Source organism: Callithrix jacchus, chromosome 9 (genome assembly GCF_049354715.1).
Source record: "Callithrix jacchus isolate 240 chromosome 9, calJac240_pri, whole genome shotgun sequence".
Lineage (NCBI taxonomy): Eukaryota > Metazoa > Chordata > Mammalia > Primates > Cebidae > Callithrix > Callithrix jacchus.
The window spans coordinates 27251320-27263429 of NC_133510.1; the positions used below are offsets into that span (position 1 = coordinate 27251320).

Below are 12110 nucleotides of genomic sequence, written 5' to 3' on the forward strand. Positions count from 1 at the left end.
ACACACCAACCCTGGTATGGTGTGGGAGGGCACTACACAAAGGTATGAATAGTTGGAGGCAAGGATCACAGTGGGTGTATTAGACAGGGTTCTCCAGAAAGACAGAAACAATAGGATATATAGAAATAGAGAACCAGGGAAGCCAAGCGTGTGAGTCAGTTTAAGTTCAAAAACCTAAGACATTGTTGGGGAGCAATGTGTAAGTCCTGAAGTCTGAAGGCAGAAAAACCTGGAGTTCTGATGTCTAAGATCAAGAGAAGGGTGTCCCAGCTCAGAAGAGAGAGAGAAAATTCACCTTTCCTCTGCCCGTTTGCCGTATTTGGGCCCTTAGCTGATTGAATGGTACCATTCACCCTGGGTGAGGGCAGATTTTCCTTACTCAGTCTACTGATTCAAATGCCAGTCTCTTCCAAAACACAGACATACCCAGAAATAACGCTTTCCCAGCTAGGTGGGTATTTCTTTTCCTAGGCAAGGTGACACCTAAAAATTTTTTTTTTTTTTTTGAGACAGAGTCTTGCTCTGTCAGCCAGGCTAGAGTACAGTGGCATGATCTCAGCTCACTGCAACCTCTGTTTCCTGGGTTCAAGAGACTCTCCTACCTCAGTCTCCTAAGTAGCTGGGATTACAGCCGTGTGCCACCACACCCGGCTAATTTTTGTATTTTTAGTAGAGACGGGGTTTCACCATGTTGGCCAGGCTGGTCTCGAACTCCTGACCTCATGATCCACCCGCCTCAGCCTCCCAAAGTGTTGGGATTACAGGCGTGAGCCACCGTGCCCAGCCTTACAATTACGTTATTTAGCCGGGCACGGTGGCTCACGCCTGTAATCTCAGCACTTTGGGAGGCTGAGGCGGGTGGATCACAAGGTCAAGAGATCGAGACCATCCTGGTCAACATGGTGAAACCCCGTCTCTACTAAAAAAATACAAAAAATTAGCTGGGCATGGTGGCGCGTGCCTGTAATCCCAGCAACTCAGGAGGCTGAGGCAGGAGAATAGACTGAACCCAGGAAGCAGAGGTTGCGGGGAGCCGAGATCGCGCCATTGCACTCCAGCCTGGGTAGAGAGAGCGAAACTCCGTCTCAAAAAAAAAAAATTGTGTTTTTTAGAGACAGGGTCTCACTCTGTCACCCAGGCTTCACTGCAGTGTGTGACGATAGTTTACTGCAGCCTCACATTCCCAGGTTCAAGTGATCCTCCCACTTCAGCCTCCCAAACAGGTAGGACAGGCATGTGCCACTGCACCTGGCTGATTTTTAAATTTTTTGTAGAGATGGAATCTTGATACATTGCTGAGGCTGGTCTCGAACTCCTGGGCTCAATCAAGCCTCCTGCCTCAGTCTCCCAAAGTGCTGGGATTACAGGCTTGAACCACCACACCCAGCTGACACCTAAAATTAACCATCAGTGGGCCACCTTAGAGGATGACTACCACAGGGCTACAGAGGACTTTAGGACATTTTCCTTGTGATGTGCTTTGTCATACTCCTGCGACAACTCTTTAAGGAAACTCACAGCAAGGACCTCTATGTCTGGAGAACTGGGGAGATGATCCCATTACTCGAGCTAGAGGCCTGATGGACTTCTGCAACCCTTCATGGTATGTAGGCTGGAAGTCTTGGGTGTGACCTCTGACTCTCTTGCTCAGTTCAGCTGTGACGGCCAGTTCTACTCTGCTGCAACCACTGAATGTTGACTCCAGGATGCTCTGTGGGTCAGTTTCCTTCAGCACTTCAAGAAAGAGGTAGGCTACAAGTTCCATTATTTCAGCTTCCCTTCAACCTCTCTGGGTTTCCTATCATCACCCTCCCCCTCCCATGGATGATAATTTCCCTGGCCTACCTTTAACCATGGAAGGCTGTCAAGAAGTGCATTTATAAGGAACCGCACTTGTCCATATGCAAGAGAAACCTGACTGCTGTTGTTTATCCAGATCAGGGATTATTTTTCTCATATATCAAGCAGTCTAGAGAGGCCAGGTGCAGTGGCTCCCCCCTGTAATTCCAGCAATCTGGGAGGCCAAAGTGGGTGGATCACTTGAGACCAGGAGATCAAGACCAGCCTGGCCAACATGGCAAAACCCTGTCTGTACTAAAAATACAAAACAGTTGGCCATGGCAGTGCATGCCTATAATCCCAGCTACTCAGGAGGCTCAGGCAGGAGAATCATTTGAACCCAGGAGGCAGAGTTTGTGGTGAGCCAAGATTGCACCACTGCGCTCTGGTCTAGGTGACAGAGTGAGACTGCATCTCAGAAACAAACCAACCACCACCACCAACAAAAAGTCTAGAGTAGTAATGGCAAGTAAAGCAACTCCAGGTAGTTGCAAGGACCTGGGTGTTCTCTGTCTTCCTGCTCTGCTGGTAGTAATGGCGAGTACAGCAACTCCAGGATGTTGCAAGGACCTGGGTGTTCTCTGTCTTCCTGCTCTGCCAATGTTGGTGGGTGGCTCTCATCCTCATGGTCACTTTCAGTCATCATGGCTGTATTCCAGAATGGAATATTGTTCTGCCATACAATGTTATTGTCACTGAAATTAGGTCATAGAGCATAGACAAACGAAAGATGTAACAAAGTACGTGGCAAAACACATGTGAAACATGATTCAATTTGCTTGTGGGGAATATCTGTCACTTGTCTACCAGCACACTCTCTTTCTAGGGGAAACAGCACTTGATTCTTCTTTACAGAAATGCACCCCATGCATGGTTCAGATGGGAGCTGCTATCTGCTTCCCTGATCCTTTCTCTCCATCACAGGGTCTGGTTTGGAGGTGCGCACTCAACCCAAACCGAGCCGACTGCAGAACTGTGCTATTTTGCCCAAGATAATTTGTCAAAGGGAGCATGGACGACTCTTGCTGAGCCAATCAGGGACCTTTCCTGGGACTTTGTAAGCTGGAACCAAAGGAAAAGTATCTCTTCCCTTCCGGAGGTGAAGACGGGAAGATGTGAGTGTGTAGAACACGGCAGACATATTTCCTGCCAGCTGAATTGCATTTCCAGAGGCTGAGAGGAAGGCAGAGAGAGGGAAGCAGATAGCAGAAGCTGGGAAACTTTTGAGAGCATTTTGAGTCCTGGGTCACTGAGGCCAGAAATAACTCGACTTTTTTTTTTTATTTGTATTTTTTTATTAGATTTTGGGGTACATGTGAAGAACATGCAAGATTGTCGCATAGGTACACACATGGCAGTGTGATTTGCTGCCTTCCTCCCCTTCACCCATATCTGACATTTCTCCCCATGCTATCTCTCCCCAACTCCCTTTTTTCTTAAGTTTGATTTATGAGTCAGTAAATATTCCCTTCTTGCCTAAGATAGTTTGAGTGGTAAAGCCCAGGCATTTACAATTCAAACATTTCCCACTAATGCACCATCATTTCTGTTTTAAGAAAAAAATTCGGCTGGGCACGGTGGCTTATGCCTGTAATCCCAGCACTTTGGGAGGCCGAGGCGGGCAGATCACGAGGTCAAGAGACTGAGACCAGCCTGGCCAACATGGTGAAACCTAGTCTCTACCCAAAATACAAAAATTAGTTGGTCATGGTGGCACATGCCTGGAGTCCCAGTTACTCAGGAGGCTAAGTCAGGAGAATTGCTTGAACCCAGGAGGTGGAGGTTGCAGTGAGCCGAGATTGTGTCACTGAACTCCAGTCTGGGTGACAGAGAGAGACTCTGTCTCAAAAAATCCATATACACATATACATATATAAATAAAGTACAGGAATACATTTTGCTCATCTGTGTTTGCTCATCTGTGTTTTAAGTGACGTAAAAGGCTGAGGCCAGGATTATCACCAATTGGTCTGATAATGGACAGTTATCTTAAGAGCTCCCTCTTTACAAATAACATAGGTCAGCATGCCCACATTTGCAGGAGGGAGGCCTGAGTAGATTTCTGGAGAGCCTCCCCATCTATGTCTGCCAAGATCTGGGAACCAGTGTTGTTTCCCGACTCTGCAACCCCATGTCCTTTATAAAAAGACTGTCTGTGTGCTGTGAACAGTATGAGGAAGACTTTGTGACCTTCATACAGTAATTTTTGCAAGACAGAAATTTTCTACTTAAAGATGCATGTTGGGCGGCCGAGGTGGGTGATCAAGAGATCAAGACTATCCTGGTCAACAAGGTGAAACCCCGTCTCTACTAAAAATACAAAAATTAGCTGGGCATGGTGGTGCGCGCCTGTAGTCCCAGCTACTCGGGAGGTGAGGCAGGAGAATTGCTTGAATCCAGGAGGCGGAGGTTGCGGTGAGCCGAGATCGAGCCATTGCACTCCAGTCTGGGTAACAACAGCGAAACTTCGTCTCAGGAAAAAAAAAAAAAAAAAAAAAGGTGCATGTCGAAGGAGCAGTGGCTCACGCCTGTAATCCCAGCACTTTGGGAAGCCGAGGCAATTGGATTATTTGAGGCAGGAGTTCGAGACCATCCTGGCCAACATGGTGCAACCCCGTCTCTATTAAAATACAAAAATTAGCCAGGCATGGTGGTGGGCACGTGTAATCCCAGTTACTCAGGAGGTTGAGACAGGAGAATCACTTGAACCCAGGAAGCAGAGGTTGCACTGAGTCAGGATCACGCCACTGCACTCCAGCCTGGGCCATAGAGTGAGACTCCCTCTCAAAAAATAAAAAATAAACCCATTGCTAAACTCTACCTTCCTCCTAAGTGAGAGGAATTTTAAAAAGATTCATATTGAAATCACATATTCCCCGTCACCATTTCCTCCAACAAAACACTTTATTTTTGGGATTATATAGTATACATTCATTTTTTAAGGTAGAAATACAGATACATAAAAAGAAAATTCCTATTGTCCAGTACAAAAACACTATTAATATTTTGTTACTTAACAGCTGGTTTTGGTGGCTCACCCCTATAATCTCAGCACTTTGAGAGGCTGAGATGGGGAGATCACTTGAGGTCAGGAGTCCAAGACCAGCCTGGCCAGCATGGTGAAACCTTGTCTTTTCTAAAAACACAAAAATTTCAGCCTGGCCAACATGGTGAAAACCCATATCTATTAAAAATACAAAAAAAAAAAAAAAACCTAGCTGGGCATGGTGGCAGGTGACTGTAATTCCAGCTACTTGGGAGGCTGAGGCTGGAGAATCACTTGAACCTGGGAGGAGGTTGCAGTTAGCTGAGATCATGCCATTGCACTCCAGCGTGGGTGACAGAGTGAGATTGTCTCATGAAAAAATGAAAATAGCCAGGCGCCGTGGCTCACACCTGTAATCCCAGCACTTTGGGAGGCCAAGATGGGTGGATCACAAGGTCAAGAGATCGAGACCATCCTCGTCAACATGGTGAAACCCCGTCTCTACTAAAAATACAAAAAATTAGCTGGGCATGGTGGCGCACGCCTGTAGTCCCAGCTACTTGGGAGGCTGAGGCAGGAGAATTGCTTGAACCCAGGAGACGGAGGTTGCGGTCAGCCGAGATCGTGCCATTGCACTCCAGCCTGGGTAACAAGAGCAAAACTCCGTTTCAAAAGAAAAGAAAAATACAAAAATTAGCCAAGTGTGGTGGCACCCACCTGTAATCCCGGCTATTCAGGAGGCTGAGGCAAGATAATTGCTTGAATCCGGGAGTTGGAGGTTTGCAGTGAGCCGAAATCTCGCCACGGCACTCCAGCCTGGGCGACAGAGCCTGACACCATCTAAGAAAAAAAAAAATTATTACGTATCTTTCAAGTGTGCGCAATAGAAAATTTTCTCTGAGCAGAAGCTAGGGTTCAGACCCTCTAGGGAGAGGGAGAGATTCCTTCCTTTCTTTCCCTACTCGATTTGGATCCTTTATGTGTGCTGACAGCTGGTGTTTTTTCTCTTTTAAAAAAATTTTAAATTGATCCCGGCCTTGCAGCTTTTAACTCCCAAGCTCAAGTGATTCTGCTGCCTCGGCCTCCCATAGCACAGGAATTACAGGCCTGAGCCTGTAATGTAAACCCTTTTATGTTTAAAGAAAGTGAGGAGAGATTTTTGTTACAGAGGTGCCTAGGGGGGCAGAGAGAAGAGCAACTTGGAGAACAGTCTGGTGTCAGCTGGTTTCTTCTGCCAGCCCATGACAGCGTCTGAGAACAGAGGAGCGAGACCTTGGCCCCAGTCGACGCCAGGACCTAACCAGTTGCAGATGGGGGCTCTGCCGGGTAGTGCCACACCCCTAAGCTGGGCAGCTGGGAGGAGGAGGAGGCTGCAGACTAGGGCGGGGGATGTGCTTACTTTGCCAAATAGTGCCACCTGTCGAGATTCCCAGGCCAAAAGGAAGGATTTCCAAATGAGGGTGAGAAAGAACACGGAGGCCAGAGGCCGTGTAGCTCAGGAGACAGTTTCTCAAATTGCTTCTCAAACACCTGTGGAGTTTTTTTTTTTTTTTTAACTTTCAAACACCATTTATTACTTTGATCATTTTGACTTTTAATGACGTTATTGGCAGCATTGTATTTACAGGGAAACTTGTGCATTACACGCACATGGATGATTCAAAATAAATCCACGGTATTTTCAAGTGTTCAGGGAACATTAAATATCATATGGCATTTTTAAAATATGATGACTGTCATAGCAATTTCTTTTCCTCCTTTGTGGGAATGAAAGAAAATCAATATGCTATTTTTAAAAGTTTGCAGGCAATATTGCTATGCTGGTTTTGCTTTATACTTTTTTGAGAAAAAAATTCACTAGATAAAATTCAAATTTTTCAAGTGTACAGTTCAGTTCTTTTTTTTTTTTTTAAGACAGAGTCTCGCTCCGATACCCAGGCTGGAGTGCAATGGCCTCCACCTCCTGAGTTCAAGCAATTCTCCTGCCTCACCCTCCCAAGTAGCTGGGATTACAGCCTAGTGCCACGATGTCCAGCCAATTTTTGTATTTTTAGCAGAGACAGGGTTTCACCATGTTGGCCAGGCTGGTCTCGAACTCTTGACCTCCAGTGATCCACCTGCCTCGGCCTCCCAAAGTGCTGGGATTACAAGTGTGAGCCACCACGCCCAGCCCAGTGCTTTAAAATTTATTCCTAATGTGCAATTATCACCAGGATCTAATTCCACAACATTTCAATCACCCCAAAAGGAAACTTTATATCCATCAGCAGTGCCTCCCAATTACCGGCTTCTCCCAGCCCCTGGCAAACACTACTCTACTTTCTGTCTCTACTATGGCTTTGCCTATTCTGGACATTTTACACAAATAAAATCACACAACATGTGGCCTTTTACATCTGGCTTCCTTCACTTAGTGTGATGTTTCAAGGTTTCTCCATGTGGTAGTATGTACGGTTTCAACCTCCAGGGCTCCAGCGATCCTCCCACCTCAACCACCCAAGTATCTGGGACTACAGAGGTGCACATCACCACACCTGGCTAATTTATATATATATATATTTATTTATTTATTTAGTAGAGATGAGGCCTCACCATGTGGCCCAGACGGGTCTCAAACTCCTGGGCTTAGACAATCCTCCTGCCTCAGTCTCTGGAGTAGCTGGGTAGCTGGGACCACAGGCATGAGCCACTGCACCCAACTGAATGTACCATTTTTGTTTATCCATTCATCAGTGAATGTGGGAGCTTACATTTTAAATACATATTCTGATTCAGCGGGTCTAGGATGGGGCTTGCAATTGTGCTTTTCTAGCAAGTTCCAGGTATTGCTTAAGAAACTGCTGGTTCAAGGACCACCACTTTGAGTAGTGAAGATTTAGACACTTAAGTCTACATTTTAGAGCACAGTGATTTAAGATATCAATGTAGGCTGGGCTTGGTGGCTCATGCCTGTACTACCAGCACTTTGGGAGGCCAAGGTGGGCGAATTGCCTGAGCTCAGGAGATCGAGACCAGCCTGGGCAACACGGTGAAACCCCATCTCTATTAAAATACAAAAAATTAGCCGGGTGTGGCAGTGTGCACCTGTAATCCCAGATACTTGGGAGGCCGAGGCAGGAGAATCACTTGAACCCAGGAGGCAGAGGTTGCAGTGAACTGAGATTGCACCACTGCACTCCAGCCTGGACAACAGAGCAAGACTCCATTTCCAAAAAAAAAAAAGGATATCAATGTAGTCATGAACCTGGAACATACTGGTTAAACACACTCATACATATACACACTTTATTTTTAAACAAGCAGGAATGAAACCATGCTGTTGATATTATTTAGTAACTTGCTTCTTTTTTTTTTTTAATTTTTTATTGCATTTTAGGTTTTGGGGTACATGAGCAGAACATGCAAGACAGTTGCATAGGTACACACATGGCAGTGTGTTTTGCTTCCTTTCTCCCCTTCAACCACATTTGGCATTTCTCCCCAGGCTATCCCTCTTCACCTCCTTTCCCACTGGCCCTCCCCTTCTCCCCCCAATAGACCCCAGTGTTTAGTACTCCCCTCCCTGTGTCCATGTGTTCTCATTCTTCATCACCCGCCTATGAGTGAGAATATGCGGTGTTTCATTTTCTGTTGTTGTGTCAGTTTGCTGAGGATGATGTTATCCAGATTCATCCATGTCCCTACAAACGACACAAACTCATTATTTCTGATTGCTGCATATTATTCCATGGTGTATATGTGCCACATTTTCCCAATCCAGTCTATCATCAATGGGCATTTGGGTTGATTCCAGGTCTTTGCTATTGTAAACAGTGCTGCAATGAACATTCGTGTGCATGTGTCCTTATAGTAGAACGATTTATAGTCCTGTGGATATATACCCAGTAATGGGATTGCTGGGTCAAATGGAATTTCTATTTCTAAGGCCTTGAGGAATCGCCACACTGTCTTCCACGATGGTTGAACTAATTTACACTCCCACCAACAGTGTAAAAGTGTTCCTTTTTCTCCACATCCTCTCCAGCATCTGTTGTCTCCACATATTTTAATGATTGCCATTCTAACTGGCGTGAGATGGTATCTCAATGTGGTTTTGATTTGCATCTCTCTGATGACCAGTGACGATGAGCATATTTTCATATGACTGTTGGCCTCATATATGTCTTCTTTCGTAAAGTGTCTGTTCAAATCCTTTGCCCACTTTTGAATGGGCTTGTTTTTTTCCTGTAAATCTGTTTGAGTTCTTTGTAAATTCTGGATATCAGCCCTTTGTCAGATGGGTAAACTGCAAAAATTTTTTCCCATTCTGTTGGTTGCCGATTCACTCTAGTGACTGTGTCTTCTGCCGTGCAGAAGCTGTGGAGTTTCATTAGGTCCCATTTGTCTATTTTGGCTTTTGTTGCCCATGCTTTTGGTGTTTTGGTCATGAAGTCCTTGCCTACTCCTATGTCCTGGATAGTTTTGCCTAGATTTCCTTCTAGGGGTTTTATCGTGTCAGGTCTTATGTTTAAGTCTTTAATCCATCTGGAGTTAATTTTAGTGTAAGGTGTCAGGAAGGGGTCCAGTTTCTGCTTTCTGCACATGGCTAGCCAGTTTTCCCAACACCATTTGTTAAACAGGGAATCCTATCCCCATTGCTTGTTTTTGTCAGGTTTATCAAAGATTGTATAGTTGTAGATATGTTGTGTTGCCTCCACTGCCTCTGTTTTGTTCCATTGGTCTATATCTCTGTTTTGGTACCAGTACCATGCTGTTTTGATTACTGTAGCCTTGTAGTATAGTTTGAAATCCGGTAGTGTGATGCCCCCCGCTGTGTTCTTTTTGCTTAGAATTGACTTGGCTATGCGGGCTCTCCTTTGGTTCCATATGAAGTTCATGGTGGTTTTTCCAGTTCTGTGAAGAAAGTCAATGGTAGATTGATGGGGATAGCGTTGATTCTGTAAATTACTTTGGGCAGTATAGCCATTTTCACGATATTAATTCTTCCTAACCATGAACATGGAATGTTTCTCCATCTGTTTGTGTCCTCTCTGATTTCGTTGAGCAGTGGTTTGTAGTTCTCCTTGAAGAGGTCCCTTACGTTCCTTGTGAGTTGTATTCCAAGGTATTTTATTCTTTTTGTAGCAATTGTGAATGGCAGTTTGTTCTTGATTTGGCTTTCTTTAAGTCTGTTATTGGTGTAGACGAATGCTTGTGATTTTTGCACATTGATTTTATATCCTGAGACTTTGCTGAAATTGCTTATCAGTTTCAGGAGTTTTTGGGCTGAGGCGATGGGGTCTTCTAGGTTTACTATCATGTTGTCTGCAAATAGAGACAATTTGGCTTCCACCTTTCCTATTTGAATACCCTTTATTTCTTTTTCTTGCCTGATTGCTCTGGCTAGAACTTCCAGTACTATATTGAATAGGAGCGGTGAAAGAGGGCATCCTTGTCTAGTGCCAGATTTCAAAGGGAATGCTTCCAGTTATTGCCCATTCAGTATGATATTGGCTGTTGGTTTGTCATGAATAGCTTTTATTACTTTGAGATACGTTCCATCGATACCGAGGTTATTGAGGGTTTTTAGCATAAAGGGCTGTTGAATTTTGTCAAATGCCTTCTCTGCATCAATTGAGATAATCATGTGGTTTTTGTTTTTGGTTCTGTTTATGTGGTGAATTACGTTGATAGACTTGCGTATGTTGAACCAGCCTTGCATCCCCGGGATGAATCCTACTTGATCATGATGAATAAGTTTTTTGATTTGCTGTGGCAATCGGCTTGCCAATATTTTATTGCAGATTTTTGCATCTATGTTCATCATGGATATTGGCCTGAAGTTTTCTTTTCTTGTTGGGTCTCTGCCAGGTTTTGGTATCAGGACGATGTTGGTCTCATAAAATGACTTGGGAAGGATTCCCTCTTTTTGGATTATTTGGAATAGTTTCAGAAGGAATGGTACCAGCTCCTCTTTGTGTGTCTGGTAGAATTCGGCTGTCAACCCGTCTGGACCTGGGCTTTTTTTGTGTGGTAGGCTCTTCATTGCTGCCTCGACTTCTGCCCTTGTTATTGGTCTATTCATAGTTTCAGCTTCCTCCTGGTTTAGGCTTGGGAGGACACAGATGTCCAGGAATTTATCCATTTCTTCCAGGTTTACTAGTTTATGTGCATAGAGTTGTTTGTAATATTCTCTGATGATGGTTTGAATTTCTGTGGAATCTGTGGTGATTTCCCCTTTATCATTTTTTATTGCATCTATTTGGTTGTGCTCTCTTTTCTTTTTAATCAATCTGGCTCGTGGTCTGTCTATTTTGTTGATCTTTTCAAAAAACCAGCTCTTGGATTTATTGATTTTTTGAAGGGTTTTTCGTGTCTCAATCTCCTTCAGTTCAGCTCTGATCTTAGTTATTTCTTGTCTTCTGCTGGGTTTTGAGTGTTTTTGATCTTGCTCCTCTAGCTCTTTCCATTTTGATGATAGGGTGTCAATTTTGGATCTCTCCATTCTCCTTATATGGGCACTTATTGCTATATACTTTCCTCTAGAGACTGCTTAAATGTGTCCCAGAGATTCTTCTGGTATGTTGTGTCTTCGTTCTCATTGGTTTCGAAGAACTTCTTTATTTCTGCCTTCCTTTCATTGTTTACCCAGTCAACATTCAAGAGCCAGTTGTTCAGTTTCCATGAAGCTGTGCGGTTCTGGGTCGGTTTCTGAATTCTGAGTTCTAACTTGATTGCAGTATGGTCTGAGAGGCTGTTTGTCATGATTTCAGTTGTTTTGCATTTGCTGAGCAGTGCTTTACTTCCAATTATGTGGTCAATTTTAGAGTAGGTGTGATGTGGTGCTGAGAAGAATGTATATTCTGTGGATTTGGGGTGGAGAGTTCTGTAAATGTCTATCAGATTTGCTTGCTCCAGGTCTGAGTTCAAGCCCTGGATATCCTTGTTGATTTTCTGTCTGGTTGATCTGTCTAATATTGACAGTGGAGTGTTAAAGTCTCCCACTATTAATGTGTGGGAGTCTAAGTCTGTGTAAGTCATTAAGAACTTGCCTTATGTATCTGGGTGCTCCTGCATTGGGTCCATATATGTTTAAGATCGTTAGCTCTTCTTGTTGTATCGATCCTTTTACCATTATGTAATGGCCTTCTTTGTCTCTTTTGATCTTTGTTGCTTTAAAGTCTATTTTATCAGAGACGAGAATTGCAACTCCTGCTTTTTTTTGCTCTCCATTTGCTTGGTAAATCTTCCTCCATCCCTTTATTTTGAGCCTTTGTGTATCCTTGCGTGTGAGATGGGTTTCCTG

At 44.3% G+C, this 12110-nt stretch overlaps 2 long non-coding RNA genes across 4 annotated transcripts in view; one reads left to right on the top strand and one right to left on the bottom strand.

Annotated features, from left to right (window-relative positions):
• The first annotated feature begins 1667 nt into the window (after positions 1-1667).
• On the top strand, positions 1668-5052 carry LOC144577870 (uncharacterized). Its single transcript, XR_013522675.1, has 2 exons — positions 1668-1747; positions 2764-5052. It is a non-coding gene; the product is annotated as an uncharacterized LOC144577870 (long non-coding RNA).
• LOC144577869 (uncharacterized) overlaps positions 1739-12110 on the bottom strand; it is a 32095-nt gene continuing 21723 nt past the window's right edge. For 2 of the 3 annotated variants that reach the window (XR_013522671.1, XR_013522672.1), the window contains one exon: positions 4725-5665. This is a non-coding gene — a long non-coding RNA (uncharacterized LOC144577869). Of the gene's footprint in view, positions 2535-4724; positions 5666-12110 lie in introns of those variants that run through there. The other variant, XR_013522674.1, reaches the window with a different exon arrangement.